The following is a 13925-nucleotide window of genomic DNA, read 5'->3' as shown; positions in this document are numbered from 1 at the left end:
GTTGCTTTTTGCTTCATGTATTTTGAGGTATTAGGTGTATATAATTTTATAATATTGGCTGGGCGTGGTGGCTCACTCCTGTAATCCCAACACTTTGGGAGGCTGAGGTGGGTGGATTCTCTGAGGTCAGGAGTTCAAGACCAGCCTGGCTAACATGGTAAAACTTTGTCTGCTAAAAATACAAAAATTTTCCAGGCTTGGTGGTGCACACCTGTAATCCCAGCTACTTGGGAGGCTGGGGCAGGAGAATCGCTTGAACCTGGGAAGTGGAGGTTGCAGGGAGCCGAGATTGTGCCACTGCACTCCAGCCTGGGCAACAGAGAGAGACTCCATCTCAAATAATAATAATAATAATTATTATTATTATTTCATAACATTATAACTTTCTGGGAAATTGGAAATCTTATTAAGACAGGCCCTTCTTTATCTCTAGTAATGCTTTCTGCTTTAAATTCTATTTTGTTTGATAATTAGTAATATAGATAGTCCAGTTTTTTTTGGATTAGTATGGTATATATTTTCCATACCTTTACTTTTATTCATTTTGTATCCCCACCCCCCGCCCCCCGCCCCTTTTTCTTTGGCTCACCTCAGTTTCGGCTCACTGTAACCTCCACCTCCATGGTTCAAGCAATTCTCCTGCCTCAGACTCCTGAGTAGCTGGGATTACAGGTGCCTGCCACCATGCCTGGCTAATTTTTGTATTTTTGGTAGAGACGGGGTTTCACCATGTTGGCCAGGCTAGTCTTGAACTCCTGGCCTCAAGTGATCCACCTGTCTCAGCCTCCCAAAGTGCTAGGATTACAGGCATGAACCCATACCCAGCCCATTTTATATCCTTAATGTAATCTTCTGTAAACACTATACAACTGAAAACATTAATCATCTGGCAATCTTCGTCTTTAATTGGACCATTTAGTCCATTTATATTTAATGTAATTCCTGATTTCTCTTTTTGGTGGGGAGACAGGGTTTAGCTTTGTCATCCAGGCTCAAGTGTAGTGGTGTGAACATGGCTCACTGAAGCCTCGACTTAGGCCCAAGAGATCATCCTGCTTCAACCTCTCAAGCAGCTGGGACTACAGGCATGTGCCACCATGCCTGGCTAATTTTGTATTTATTGTAGAGATGGGGTTTCACCCTCTTGCCTAGGCTGGTCTTGAATTCCTGAGCTCAGGCAATCTGCTGGCCTTGGCCTTCCAAGTGCTGAGATTACAGGTGTGAGCCACTGTGCCTGGCCTAATCCCTAATATATTTGGATTTAGATCTCCCATGTTGTGTGCTTTCTACTTGTCCTACTTATACTCTATGTTCATCTTTCTCTCATTTTATTGCTTATTTTGGATGACTATTTTTTTAATATTCCGTTTCCTTCCTCTATTATCTTGGAAATTAGATATCCTTTTTACTCTTCTTTTGGTGATAAGCTGCAAGATCACAGTATTCCTTCTTGTCTTATATTAATTGGTGTTTCATGCTCTTTTCAGGCATTTCAAGAACTCTGAAACACCCTAACTCTACTCCTGTCCCCAATTTTGTGTTATTGTTGTCATGTATTTTAAGCTATATATATATTTTTTTTTAAAATTTTATTTATTTATTTATTTATTTATTTATTTATTTATTTATTTATTTTTTGAGGTGGAGTCTCGTTCAATCACCCAGGCTGGAGTGCAGTGGCGCAATCTCGGCTCACTGCAAGCTTCGCCTCCTGAGTTCACGCCATTCTCCTGCCTCAGCCTCCTGAGTAGCTGGGACTACAGACGCCTGCCACTATGCCCGGCTAATTTTTTTGTGTGTTTTTAGTAGAGACGGGGTTTCACCGTGTTAGCCAGGATGGTCTTGATCTCCCGACCTCGTGATCCCCCTGTCTTGGCCTCCCAAAGTGCTAGGATTACAGGCGTGAGCCACCACGCCTGGCCTATTTTTTTTTTTTTTTTTTTTTTTTGAGATGGAGTTCATTCTTGTTGCCCAGACAGGAGTGCAATGGTGCAGTCTTGGCTCACCACAACCCCTGACTCCCGGGTTCAAGTGATTCTCCTGCCTCAGCCTCCCGAGTAGCTGGAATTATAGGCATGCGCCACCATGCCCGGCTAATTTTGCATTTTTAGTATAGATGGGGTTTCTCCATGTTGGTTAGGCTGGTCTTGAACTCCTGACCTCAGGTGATCTGCCTGCCTCGGCCTCCCAAAGTGCTGGGATTACAGGCGTGAGCCACTGTGCCTGGCCAAGGAATACATATTTTAAATTCAACAACATTTTAAATTTTTTATATAGTCACTCTCAATTTGTATTTACCTATATTTTAATACTTGCTATTGTTTAATGTATTACTTTCCTTCTTGCATCTCTGACTTTCCATCTGGGACTATTTTCCTTGGACCTGAAGAATATTCTCTAATATTTCCTTTATTGTGAGTGACAAATAATTCTGTTTTGGTTTGTTATCTTTAATTCATCTTTATACTTGAAAGATATTTTTGGAGGGCATAAAATTCTAGGTTGGCAGTTATTTACTTTTAGTATGTTAAGGGTATTCCATTATTTTCTGGATTTCCTTGTTTCTCTTGAGAAATCAGCTGTCTGTCTAATTGTTGCTTCTTTGATGGTGATCTGTCTTTTATTCTATGGCTTAAGATATTTCCTTTTCCTCTGGCTTTCAGCAATTTTACTATAATGTACCTAGGTGTATTTCCTTATCATTCTTGGAGTTTTTAAGGACTTCTTGAATCTGTAGCTTTATGTGTTTAATTTGCTTTGGAAAAAATCTCAGTTATTATCTTTTCAAATATTGCTTCTTTCTCATTTTCTCTTCTATCTTTCCAGAATTCCAATAACAGGTATACTAGGTATTCTTACTCTATTATTTACCACTCTTAACTTCTCTTTTGTCTTTTTCATTCTTTTATTCCTTCATGCTTCATTCCAAATATTTTCTTCTGATCCAACATCCAATTTACTTCAGCTTTGTCTAATCACTTATAAAACATACTCATGACTTATTAAATTTAATATAATATAATATAAATACAATATATAATATATAACAATATAACATAATAATATAACAATATATAATATATGATATAATAATATAATATTTTTTCATTTCTAGAATATCTGTTAACACCAATATCTGGAGACTCTCTAAGTGTCCATTGTTCTATTTTCCATTGTTTTGCTGGTTTTTATGTTTATTATCTTTTCTTCTTATTTAGTTATTTTTGCTGTTATAGTGGGCATAGTTATAACATTAATTGCAGAAATTATTTGAGACCTAGGATGATGTTATCTTCCTCCAGAGAGGACTTACTTTGCTTTCATCAGGAGTCTGGGGCCAAGAGTACCCTGAGATTAATGTAATCCAATTTAATGGATTGAAATGATTTGAAGGTGAGCTGCAGTGTCTGCAAAGGCAAGGCTATTTCTGGATAATATTTACTCCTACAGTATAGTCCTTTAGGGTCACAACCCAAAGATAAGGATTTTCCTAGGAGACTCACCTTGGTGGGCCCTGGACCCCAGTATCAGATCCTCTAACCATATGATGCTGTGTAAAATGTTGCTCAGATTCTCATCTTCTCTGCTGTGTGAACTGAAGTTGGCTAACAATGAGGAGGAAGAGTGACTTCAGACTCTGGGTTTACCTTCTGGGCCTCCATTTTTCCTGGTCCCCGGCTTGCTAATTCTTCACTCTTGTGTTAGCTATCTGATGCTTCCGGAAAGATAATCCCTGTATTTAATGCAGCTCATATGTTTGTTCTCATTGGGAAGATTGGTATGAATTACCTAGCTGCTATGGTTGCCCGCCTCTAATTTCTCATCATTGTTTCTCAGCCTTCTTTCTTTTGTATTTCATGGACATTTCAGGTAAAGAAATGTCCCTTCTTCTCTCTAAAGCCAGCCCTTATAGGTGCGACTTGGTCTCCTTTCTCTCCATGCTTGTCTAGAATCATAAAGCATCTTCAATCTCTCCTTCAACACTAGAGCCTTCCCCTACCAACATGTTCAGCTATCCCCTACACAAACAAATATAACCGACAAACACGGTTTCCTAAACCTTGCTATTCTTCCCAATCACAAGCCTATGTGGTGCTATTTTTGGTGACGACTCTTGCCAGAACAGTTTATCAACTCCTTTTTTTCTCAGAGTCATGTCGACAAATCTGCTCAAATCAGTGTTCCCAACTTGATTGACTTGGCCAGAATGAGTTTACATAGAGAAGAGTGAAGGGGGAAGATAAAAAAGAATGAAGAGATGCAAGAGGAAATTTATGTTTTATTTTTGTGACGGTGTCTTGCTCTGTCACCCAGGCATGATTGCGGCTCACTGCAACCTCCACCTTCTGGGTTCAAGCAATTCTCCTGCCTCAGCCTCCTGAGTAGCTGGGATTACAGGTGCCCGCCACCATGGCCAGCTAATTTTTTGTATTTTTAGTAGAGACGGAGTTCCCCCATGTTGGCCAGGCTGATCTCGAACTCCTGACCTCAAGTGATCCATCTACCTCAGCCTCCCAAAGTGCAGAAATTACAGGCATGAGCCACCGTGCCTGGCCATAATTTTTTTTTTTTTTTTTTGGGACGGAGTCTTGCTGTGTCACCCAGGCTGGAGTGCAGTGGCGCAATCTCGACTCACTGATGCTTCTGCCTCCTGGGTACAAGCAATTCTCCTGCTTCAGCCTCCTGAGTAGCTGGGACTACAGGCACGCACTGTCACACCTGGCTAATTTTTGTATTTTTTAATAGAGATGGGGTTTCACCATGTTGGCCAGGATGATCTTGATCTCCTGACCTCGTGATCCGCTCGCCTTGTCCTCCCCAAGTGCTTGGGTTACAGGCATGAGCCACCGCGCCCAGCCCACAATGTTTTAAATTATGCAGACAAGCCTGGGGTTTTTCCGTAAAAATTATCTGTCCCTTGTTCTTATTTTCTCTTTTTCCTCCATTTTGTTATCAGAGTTTTTGAAGGGGCAATTTATCTTTGTTATTTCCATTACTCAAACACACACTCTTATTTAAACATCACCAAAAACCTCCTAGTTGCCCATCCAGTGGCCTTTTTGCAATCAAAACTCATTCTTCTTGTTCTCCTTGTAGAATTTGTCAGGGCTTTCATCCCTCGTTTCTCCTCTCCTACGTTCTGGAATGCTTGACTTTCTCAGCTCTCCTGCCTACTCATTCTTTTCCACCTTCCATTCCTTTCTTCTACTTCCTAAAGATAGAACTTCCAAAGGTTCTTGGCCCTTTCTCTCATCTTCTCATCATAGAGTTTTTGCCTTAGTAGATTCATGGCTTCCACCGTTCTTTTTTGGGTAAGGACACCCAGATCTAAATATCCGGCCTAGGTTTCTCTGAGGGTTCCAGTTTTGCATTTCTGAATGACTGCTGTTTTTTCTAGCTGTGTGTCCTAGAAGTCCTTCAAGGATATTTTTAAAAGTTGAGCTCATAATTTCCATCCACAAACTTCCTATTTCTTATTTCCCAAGTCGATTAATATCACAACGGCATCTCTATACGCCTTCTTTTTTCTCTACATTAAATGCCCTTTCTTTCATCTCCACTTGTTCAAATCCCATATAGCTTTGAAAATTCAAAGGTTTCTCCTTCAGAAAACCTTAGAGTCATGTGAAAAAAGTATGGGCTTCAGTAGTGAGAGATGTGGCTCAAATCCAGGCTCTGTCACTAACTGTATGACTCTGTACAAGGTGTTTACTGCAAACTTGAGTTTTTCTCATCCATAACGTGGGAGTCAGGGTGACTAGCTCACAGGGTTTATTGATAAGATTAAATGCATTATTTATGAGCATGCTCTGTGTCTTTTGTTAGACTGTAAGCTCCTTGAGAGCAAGATTCATGTCTGATTAATCAATATATCCCCAGGTACTTATTAGTTATCACATGAATGAATTAATATTGCACATTTTGCCAAACAACATGGTGCTGATGTCAGCATTTTATTCACCCACTAAAGAGAGCAAACCTACTTTATTTTGGTCAATATTGCCTAATTATATGCAGGCACTACTTTGATAGCCTTGTTTTATTTCTACTCAGGTTGAATGACTTGACTTAATGTCAAATGAGTGCTAAGATGGGAGAAGGAATCGGAGGCTTTTAGACCTACCCTGGGGTCAGTTTTTTGTTGCCCTCCCACATGCAGAAAAGTTGGAATAATTGTCTAGCGAGCTTAATAGTGTAGACAACCGGCCCCGGCTGGAAAGGTCCCAAGTCCCATTGCCTCTTTTTATTTTTGCTTAATTTATCTGGATAATTCCTTCATCTCTTCACTTCTTTGATCTTTGGTGAATAGCCTTTTGGGTCCAGGAAGCCATCTGTTCCTACTTCCCTATTCTCATTCTCTCTCTAGCCTCCTTCCTCCTTCTTGTCCTTAAAAATGGGCGAGACTGGCTGGAGCTGTCCTGCAAAGCCAGCCCTCACCTGGGAAGGGATCTTTATCCAAGGGCATACCAGGCCTAATGCACCTGTCTGCTAGGGTGAACATGCCAAGCACTTGTCCCTCTCTTGGCCTATCAGATGCAGCTGAATACACTTGGCTGCTGCTCCAGCAATTCGGTTATTCATTTTCGGCTCTCGGCTGAGTGTCTACACCTGGTCAGAGCTTGGCTCACACACTTCCTAGTTCCCTTGGCTGAATGTCTGCAACCATTGCATATTCGCTCTTTCCCTTTATCCTCACTTTCCCTCATTAGGTAAATCCTTCAAGGGAGGAATAAATGGAGGTGAGGTAGGAGGTGGGCACACACAGTGGCATTCCCTTTGAATAACTGGAAAAGATCTTAGAACAAAGTTTTCTGGTCAAGGCCAGCATAGTAAGCTGAATTATTGCCTCCCCCAAAATATCAGGTCCTAATTCCTGGAGCCTATAAATATTATAGCTGAATATTTGTGTCCTCTCCCAAATTCATCTGCTGAAATCCTAATGCCCAAGGTGATGGTAATAGGAGATGGGGCCTTTGGGAGGTGCCCTTGTAAAAGAGAGTGCAGAGCTAGTCCCTCCCACCATGCAAGGACACAGCAAGAAAGTCCATCACCACATGTATGAACCAGGAAGCGAGCCCTCCCCATGTTACTGGATGGAAGGTCTTGACTGTGAGTTTTCTAAGTTCTTGGGGTGTTGAACAAAGAGTTGAACAAAACACACAAACAAAGCAACAAAAGAATGAAGCAATGAAAGACAAATGAAGCAACAAAAGAATGAAGAAACACAAGTAAAGATTTATTGAAGTGAAAGTACACTCCACAGAGTGGGAATAGGCTCAAGCCAGCAACTCAAGAACCCCCCAGTTCAGGTTTTTATTAAGCTAAAATAATTTGGTAACACCCCTAGATGCCATTTAGAGGTCTCCAATTGGTTCCATCTTATGAAGGATTGGCTGTGACCAATCAGAGGCTGAAGTGGAAGCTTGGCCTGCCATCAATCAGAGGCTGAAATGGAAACTTCTGTCTTGTTATCATAGGAGTAAAAATGTGGCCTGTATGCTGCCTCATCTTGCCTAGAACTGGCTGCACCTGCTGTTCTTTTGCTTATGCCTTAACCCTTGGTTACCCTTATTCCCTATTCTCCTGTCTCACCCAAATATCAACTCTGCCAGTGTCTTGACCTTGGACTTCCCAGCCTCCAGAACTGTGATAAATGAATTTCTGTTGTTTGTAAGCCACTGAGTTTATAGTAGTTTGTTTCAGCAGCCTGGAAAAACTAAAACATTTACCTTATTTGGATAAAAAGAATTTTGCGGGGCTGGGTGAGGTAACTTATGCCTGAAATCCCAGCACTTTGGGAGGCTGAGGAGGGTGGATCGCATGAGGCCAGAGTTTGAGACCAACCTGGCCAACATGGTGAAACCCCGTCTCTACTAATAATGCAAAAAAGTTAGGTGGGCTTGGTGATGAATGCCTGTAATCCCAGCTACTTGAGAGGCTGAGGCAGTAGGCTCACTTGAGCCCAGGAGGTAGAGATTGCCGTGAACTGACATGGTGCCATTGCACTCTAGCCTGGGTAACAGAGTGAGGCTCTATATCAAAAAAATTTAAAAAAAAAAGGATTTTGCAGATGTGATTAAGAATCTTAAGATGGGGAGATTCTTCTGGATTATCTTGGCGGTCCCTAAATGACATCATAGGTATCTAGTTCTAGACTGAATGTTCATGGGTGAGTCCACTAAGAGCTGCTGCTCCCGCTACCACCAGGAGGCTGGCCACCCACTGCAAAGCTGCCCTACAGCTGCTACAATCTGTGCCCCCCAAACACATGCCTCACATCCAAGGCTTTTGTCCCCTCTGAACCCAGTTTGAAATTCAAGTCTTGCATGACTGCCTGTTATTTGAGGAATCTAAATTACAACTGGGACTTTGGTTGCAGGGGTGCCTGGGAAATGTGGTTTTTAGCATTCCAGCTTCTGCATTTCAGGAAGGCAACTTCCCGTTGTGGCGGTTGTTGCACTGCAGATGCCATGTATGTTGAGTGGGCCAGTCCAGAATTTCTTACACAAACACCTACTGTGTGCATAGCAGGGCTGTAAGCCAGTTAGAAAGCCCTGCACGCAAGGCACTTACTTTCTTATGGGTGTAGCTAGTAAGTTCATCAACAAATAAACCCAGTAATTTAAGATACTGTTATTTGCCACAAAGGAGATAAAGTAGTGCATGAAGTAGTGACTAAGAATAGGGGTTGCTTTAGTTATGTAGACTTATATATAGATTTCGCTAACAGAACAGTGAGAAAAGTTCTCTTGACCTGACGTTCTTCGTTTTGATCTGAATGATGAAGAGGCAGCCATGTGCAAGTCTGGGGAAATGGTGTTCCAAGAAGAAGGAACAGCAAGTGCAAAGGGCTGGAGGTGGGAATACCTTGGCATGTTCAAGGGAGAGAAAGAAGGCAGTGTAGCTGGAGTGTGGTGAATGAAAGCAGAGTGGAAGGAAATGAGGTCGAAGGATTAGGCAGATGCTAGATCCCAAGGAGCTGATGGGGATTTGGATTTTATTCTTGTGACAACAGGAAATCACTGGGAAGTTTTAAGTGGGGGAGTTAGAGTGGGTTGAACAGTGCCCTCCAAAACTCATGTCCTCTGGGAAACTCTGAATGTGACCTTATTTGCAAATAGGTTATTTGCAGATGTAATGAAGGCAAGGATGGAGATCCATCCTGGATCACGGTGGGCTCTGAATCCAATAAGAATGTCTTTGTAAGAAACAGAAAATGAGTCACACAAAGAAGAGCGTAATGTGGAGATGGAGGTAGGGGATTGGGGCGGTGCAAACCAAGGAGTGGCAAGGATTCCTGGCAACCACCAAAAGCTAGGAGAGAGGCAGGGAATGGGTTCTCCCTCGGAGCCTCCAGAAGAAACAGATCCTGCTGCCATCTTGATTTTGAACTTCTGGCCTCCCGAATGCTGAGAATACATTTCAGTTGCTTCACACCACCTAGTTTGTGATACTTTGTTACGACAGCCACAAGAAATAAATACAAGAGTGATGTGATCTTATCAGTGCTATAGAAAACTCACTCTGGCTGTGGTCCGGAGGTGAACTCTAGGAGCCAAGACCGATGGTGGCAGGGAGACCTGTTAGGACTGGGTGTGGCAGGGGTCCAAGTCGGAGATGCTGCTGCTTAGACTGGAGGAGTGTCTGGCTAGATGGTGAAAAGTTTTCAGTTTCAGGATGTGCTAGGAAGGTAGACCCTGTGGGTTTTACTCTTGGATTGGATGTTGGGGGAAGACTGAGAGATGAGAAAGAGAAGTTAAATCTGACTCTTAGGTTTCTGGCCTATGCTGCTGGCATGATTTATTGAGATGAGGAGGCTTAGGGAGCTAAGTTGGGATTGAGACGTTTTTTGGTCATGCGAAGTTGGAGACGCATATTTGAAATCTAAATGGAGATGCTGAGCTGGGCAGTTGGGCTAGACCAGTGTAGGGCTTCAGGGATAAATAGACACAGGGATAACATTTGAAAGCCATCTACATATAGGTGACATTTAAAGTCTCGGGACTAGATGAGAGAGTAGGTGTGGAAGAGAGAAGAGCTAATGTCAGAACTCTGGGGCATTTGAGTGATAGGTAGAGGTCCGGAAGAGACAAAGGAAACTGAGAAAGCATGGGGAGGAGGGAGGAGAAAAACTAGACAGAGGTGGGTGGCAAGTCACCCGAAGGAAGTATTTGTGAGACGAGATGATCAACCCTGATGCTGTTGAGGGCTTGAGCTAGATGAAGACATTGGTGCGAGCATCATTGTTGGCTCAACGTAGGTCTTTGGGAATCTATTTTAGGAAGAGGTGGAGGAACAGCTAGACTGGGGCCTTTGGAAGACAGAATGGTTGGCAAGGAGGTGGTGATGGTGTCTGCACAACTCTTTGGAGAGGTTTACCTCTGGAAGGAAGCATGGAAAGGGTCCGGGTGCTGGAGAGGGGTGTGAGAGAGGACAGCGGCAGGAGAGGTGTCCACGAGGAGCGTGGTGATGTGATTCTGGGAACGAGTTGTCGGCCCTTGACAGGCCAGGTGCAGTTCTTCTCTTGTGACCTAGGAGAAGGCAGAGCAGGTGCACTAGCTGCCACCAGGGCTGGTGGATGGAGCTGGTGGCTGGATGAGGTGAGGGAGGTCAAGCTACGACCCAGTGACAAGGGCTGGGTCCCTGTTTCAGAACCCTGTGGGAAGGCATTCTTAGTCTCAGATGTGGTCTGTTCAATCATCTCAGCAATATCCAGGTGGCAGGAGCCCAGGACTAAGCTCTAGCACTCTAGACCAGTGTAGAATGACTATAGTTGACAATAAAATATTACCTTCTTTCCGGCAGTTAGAAGGAGGATATTGAATGTTCCCAACACAAGGAAATGATGAATGTTTGAGATGATGGATATGCTAATTACACTGACTTGATCACTATACATTGTATGTATGGAAACATCACTGTGTACCCCATTGCTACAAATATGTGCAGTTATTATTTGTCAATTAAAAAAATAAAAAATAATTTTTAAAGTCATTTCTCTGTCCAGAACCACTGCTTTCCTTTCTTCTCACCACCCACGGTCCCCCACCTTTCACCCTTGGGGATTTGGTAGGGCTCAGCGAGTTCTTCTATTAAATCCTATTTATTTATTTAGAGACAGGATACTGCTCTGTCATGCAGGCTTGAGTGCAGTGGCGCAATCTGGGCTCACTGTAACCTCTGACCCCTAGGGTCCAGCAATCCTCTCACCTCAGCCTCCTGGGTAGCTGGGACTATAGGTGTGTGTGCCACCATGCCTGGTTAGTTTTTATATTTTTTGTAGAGACAGGATTTCAGCATGTTGCCCAAGCTGGTTTCAAACTCCTTGACTCAAGTGATCCGCCCACTGCCACCTCCCAAAGTGTTGGGATTAGAGGCGTGAGTAGCAACCTGCCCTACTAAACCCTTTACATATTGAGGGTCTGATTACGTCCCCTGTGCCTAGGAGAATGGGTTACTTCTTGTTCCTTCTCTTAGAAAGAAAGTGGCCCGGTGTAGTGGCTCACACCTATAATCCCAGCATTTTGGGAGGCCAAGGCGAGTGGATTACGAGGTCAGGAGTTCAAGACCAGCTTGGCCAACATAGTGAAACCCTGTCTCTACTAAAAATACAACAATTAGCCGAGCATGGTGGCGTGCACCTGTAGTCCCAGCTACTTGGGAGGCCGAGGCAGGAGAATCTCTCGATCGCTTGAACCCGGGAGGTGGAGGTTGTGGTGAGCTGAGATCGTGCCATTGTACTCCAGCCTGGGTGACAGAGCAAGACTCTGTCTCAAACAAAACAAAACAAAACAAAACAAAAACCAGAAAGCTAATAAAGTAACTCCTCTTCGAGTCCTCTTGGAGGGTAAAGGACTATCACTCTGCACCTATCTTTTAAAGTAGAGCCGCCTCAGGGATCATAGCCCTTAGGGATCATAGCCCGTTCTCTTCCCTCTCACCCCAGTCCTCTGGTAGGGCTTCTCTCAGGGGGCAGGCTTTTTAATGCTTTAATTTTTTCCTAAAAAAGGGGAAAAGCCTCCATAAATTTAATCTTAGCTAACTAGTAATGTGGTTTGGCTTTCTGTCTTTTTACCTTCCAGACATGTTTAAAGCGTTCTATAGAAGCCTCCAGTCCTGTGTAATAACCTGCCCCCAAAGATTCTATGTTCAAACGAATTTTGGACATCTTGTATGTTAAAGGCTTAGAGAAGTCCTGTAGTTAAAAAATTTTTGTTCTGTTTTAGTCAACATTTCTCAAACATATTTGACCACCGTGTTCTGCAGAACACATTTTGGGAAATTTCTGCTTATATAACCCTCAGTTTATCAGAAAGAAAACAGTCATTTCCATTTACCATCTAGATGCAATGAACCCTATAAATATTTTTCAGTCATTTTACATATAGTTTGTAGATATAAAAATAAAAGGAGAGTGAAAAAACCTCTGCTAGAAATTCAGACACCAGAATTTAAACACACCAAGTCCAGTTTTTAAAATTCTATGTTTCCTTGATTTTGAAGGTGTGTATAACTCACAGTGAACAATACTCTCCAAAGGCAACCAGCTGCTCATCAGCTGCCATGCATGAATCTGGAACATCCATCTTAGATATAGTGATTCAGATTTCAAACCCATCTCTAATTAAAGTTTACACTTACCATTGCTTCTGCTTCTTCTTGTGCTTGCACTGTCAAAATACATAAAACAAATTTGAAGCCTTCAAAAACAGTTTTGATAAAGACAGGATGACCATCTTCTTTGCTTCATAATTGCAGATCATTTTCGTTTTTAGATTTGTAAACACCATTTAAGATGATCAAACCACCAGGCTTTTTATTTCCTTCCAGTGACCTTTGTATACACACTTGCCTTCAACATCTGTTCACGTAACAAAACATTCAAGTAAATTTCAGGCTGGGTGCAGTGGCTCACGCCTGTAGTCATAGCACATTGGGAGGCTGAAGCGGGAGGATCACTTGAGGCCAGGAGTTCAAGACCAGCCCGGGCACCATAGAGAGACCCTGTCTCTACAAAAAAACTACAAAAAAAAAAAAAAAAAAAAAAAAGAAAGAAAGAAAGAAAAAAGAAATTAGCTGGGTGTGATGGCTCATGCCTGTAAGTTCCAGCTACACAGGAGGATGAGTCAGGAGGATCTCTTGGGCCCAGGAGTTTGAGGCCTCAGTGAGCCATGATTGCACCACTGCACTCCAGCCTGGGTGACAGAGCGAGACTCTGTCTCCAATACACAAACATACAAGCAAGCAAGCAAACAATTAAACAAACAAAAAACTCAAGTAAATCTCAGTGTACAAACATCATAAAAGTTGAAAAAACACTGCCAGGCATCTTTTTAGCAAATGACATAGTCCAGGTCCTGTTGACAGAATATTATGTAATAAAGTCCTTCTGGTGGAATGGCTAACTGGATGAGAACACCGTATTCCCTTTAGGTCTGTGGAAATATATCATTTATCCATCAAAATTTGAGTCTGAGAAATGTGTTGATGATATTGTCATCCGTAGATGTACAGTCTGAGATCTCATTTACATGGTCAATTTCATCATCGTCATTAGTATCTAGAGACCGGCTATCTCTTTGCTTTCTCCTTCAAATTCATCTAACGGTTGTGAAACATCTTCCTACATATTTTTTCTCTTTGCCATTATAGACCGAAAGTAAAAAATTCTGAATTTTCAACTGCATTCAATGCAGGCAAAAAGCAGGCTATAGAGATGGTGTCTCTAGACCTCTTTATACCTTCTCGAAGATGATGCCATACTTCTGCCAAGGCCATAGGGAAACTGACAATGATGGCAGTGTAATGATTAATCTCACGATCGCATCATTCTAATCTAGGTCATTCTGCCATTTTTTTTCTAAAAGTATAGTTTGAAATAATTCATGAGTAATAATGAAATAGCAAAAATGTTTCAAGATACA

Source organism: Chlorocebus sabaeus, chromosome 25 (assembly GCF_047675955.1).
Source record: "Chlorocebus sabaeus isolate Y175 chromosome 25, mChlSab1.0.hap1, whole genome shotgun sequence".
NCBI classification, from domain to species: Eukaryota; Metazoa; Chordata; class Mammalia; order Primates; family Cercopithecidae; genus Chlorocebus; species Chlorocebus sabaeus.
This window is presented reverse-complemented; position numbering follows the sequence as displayed.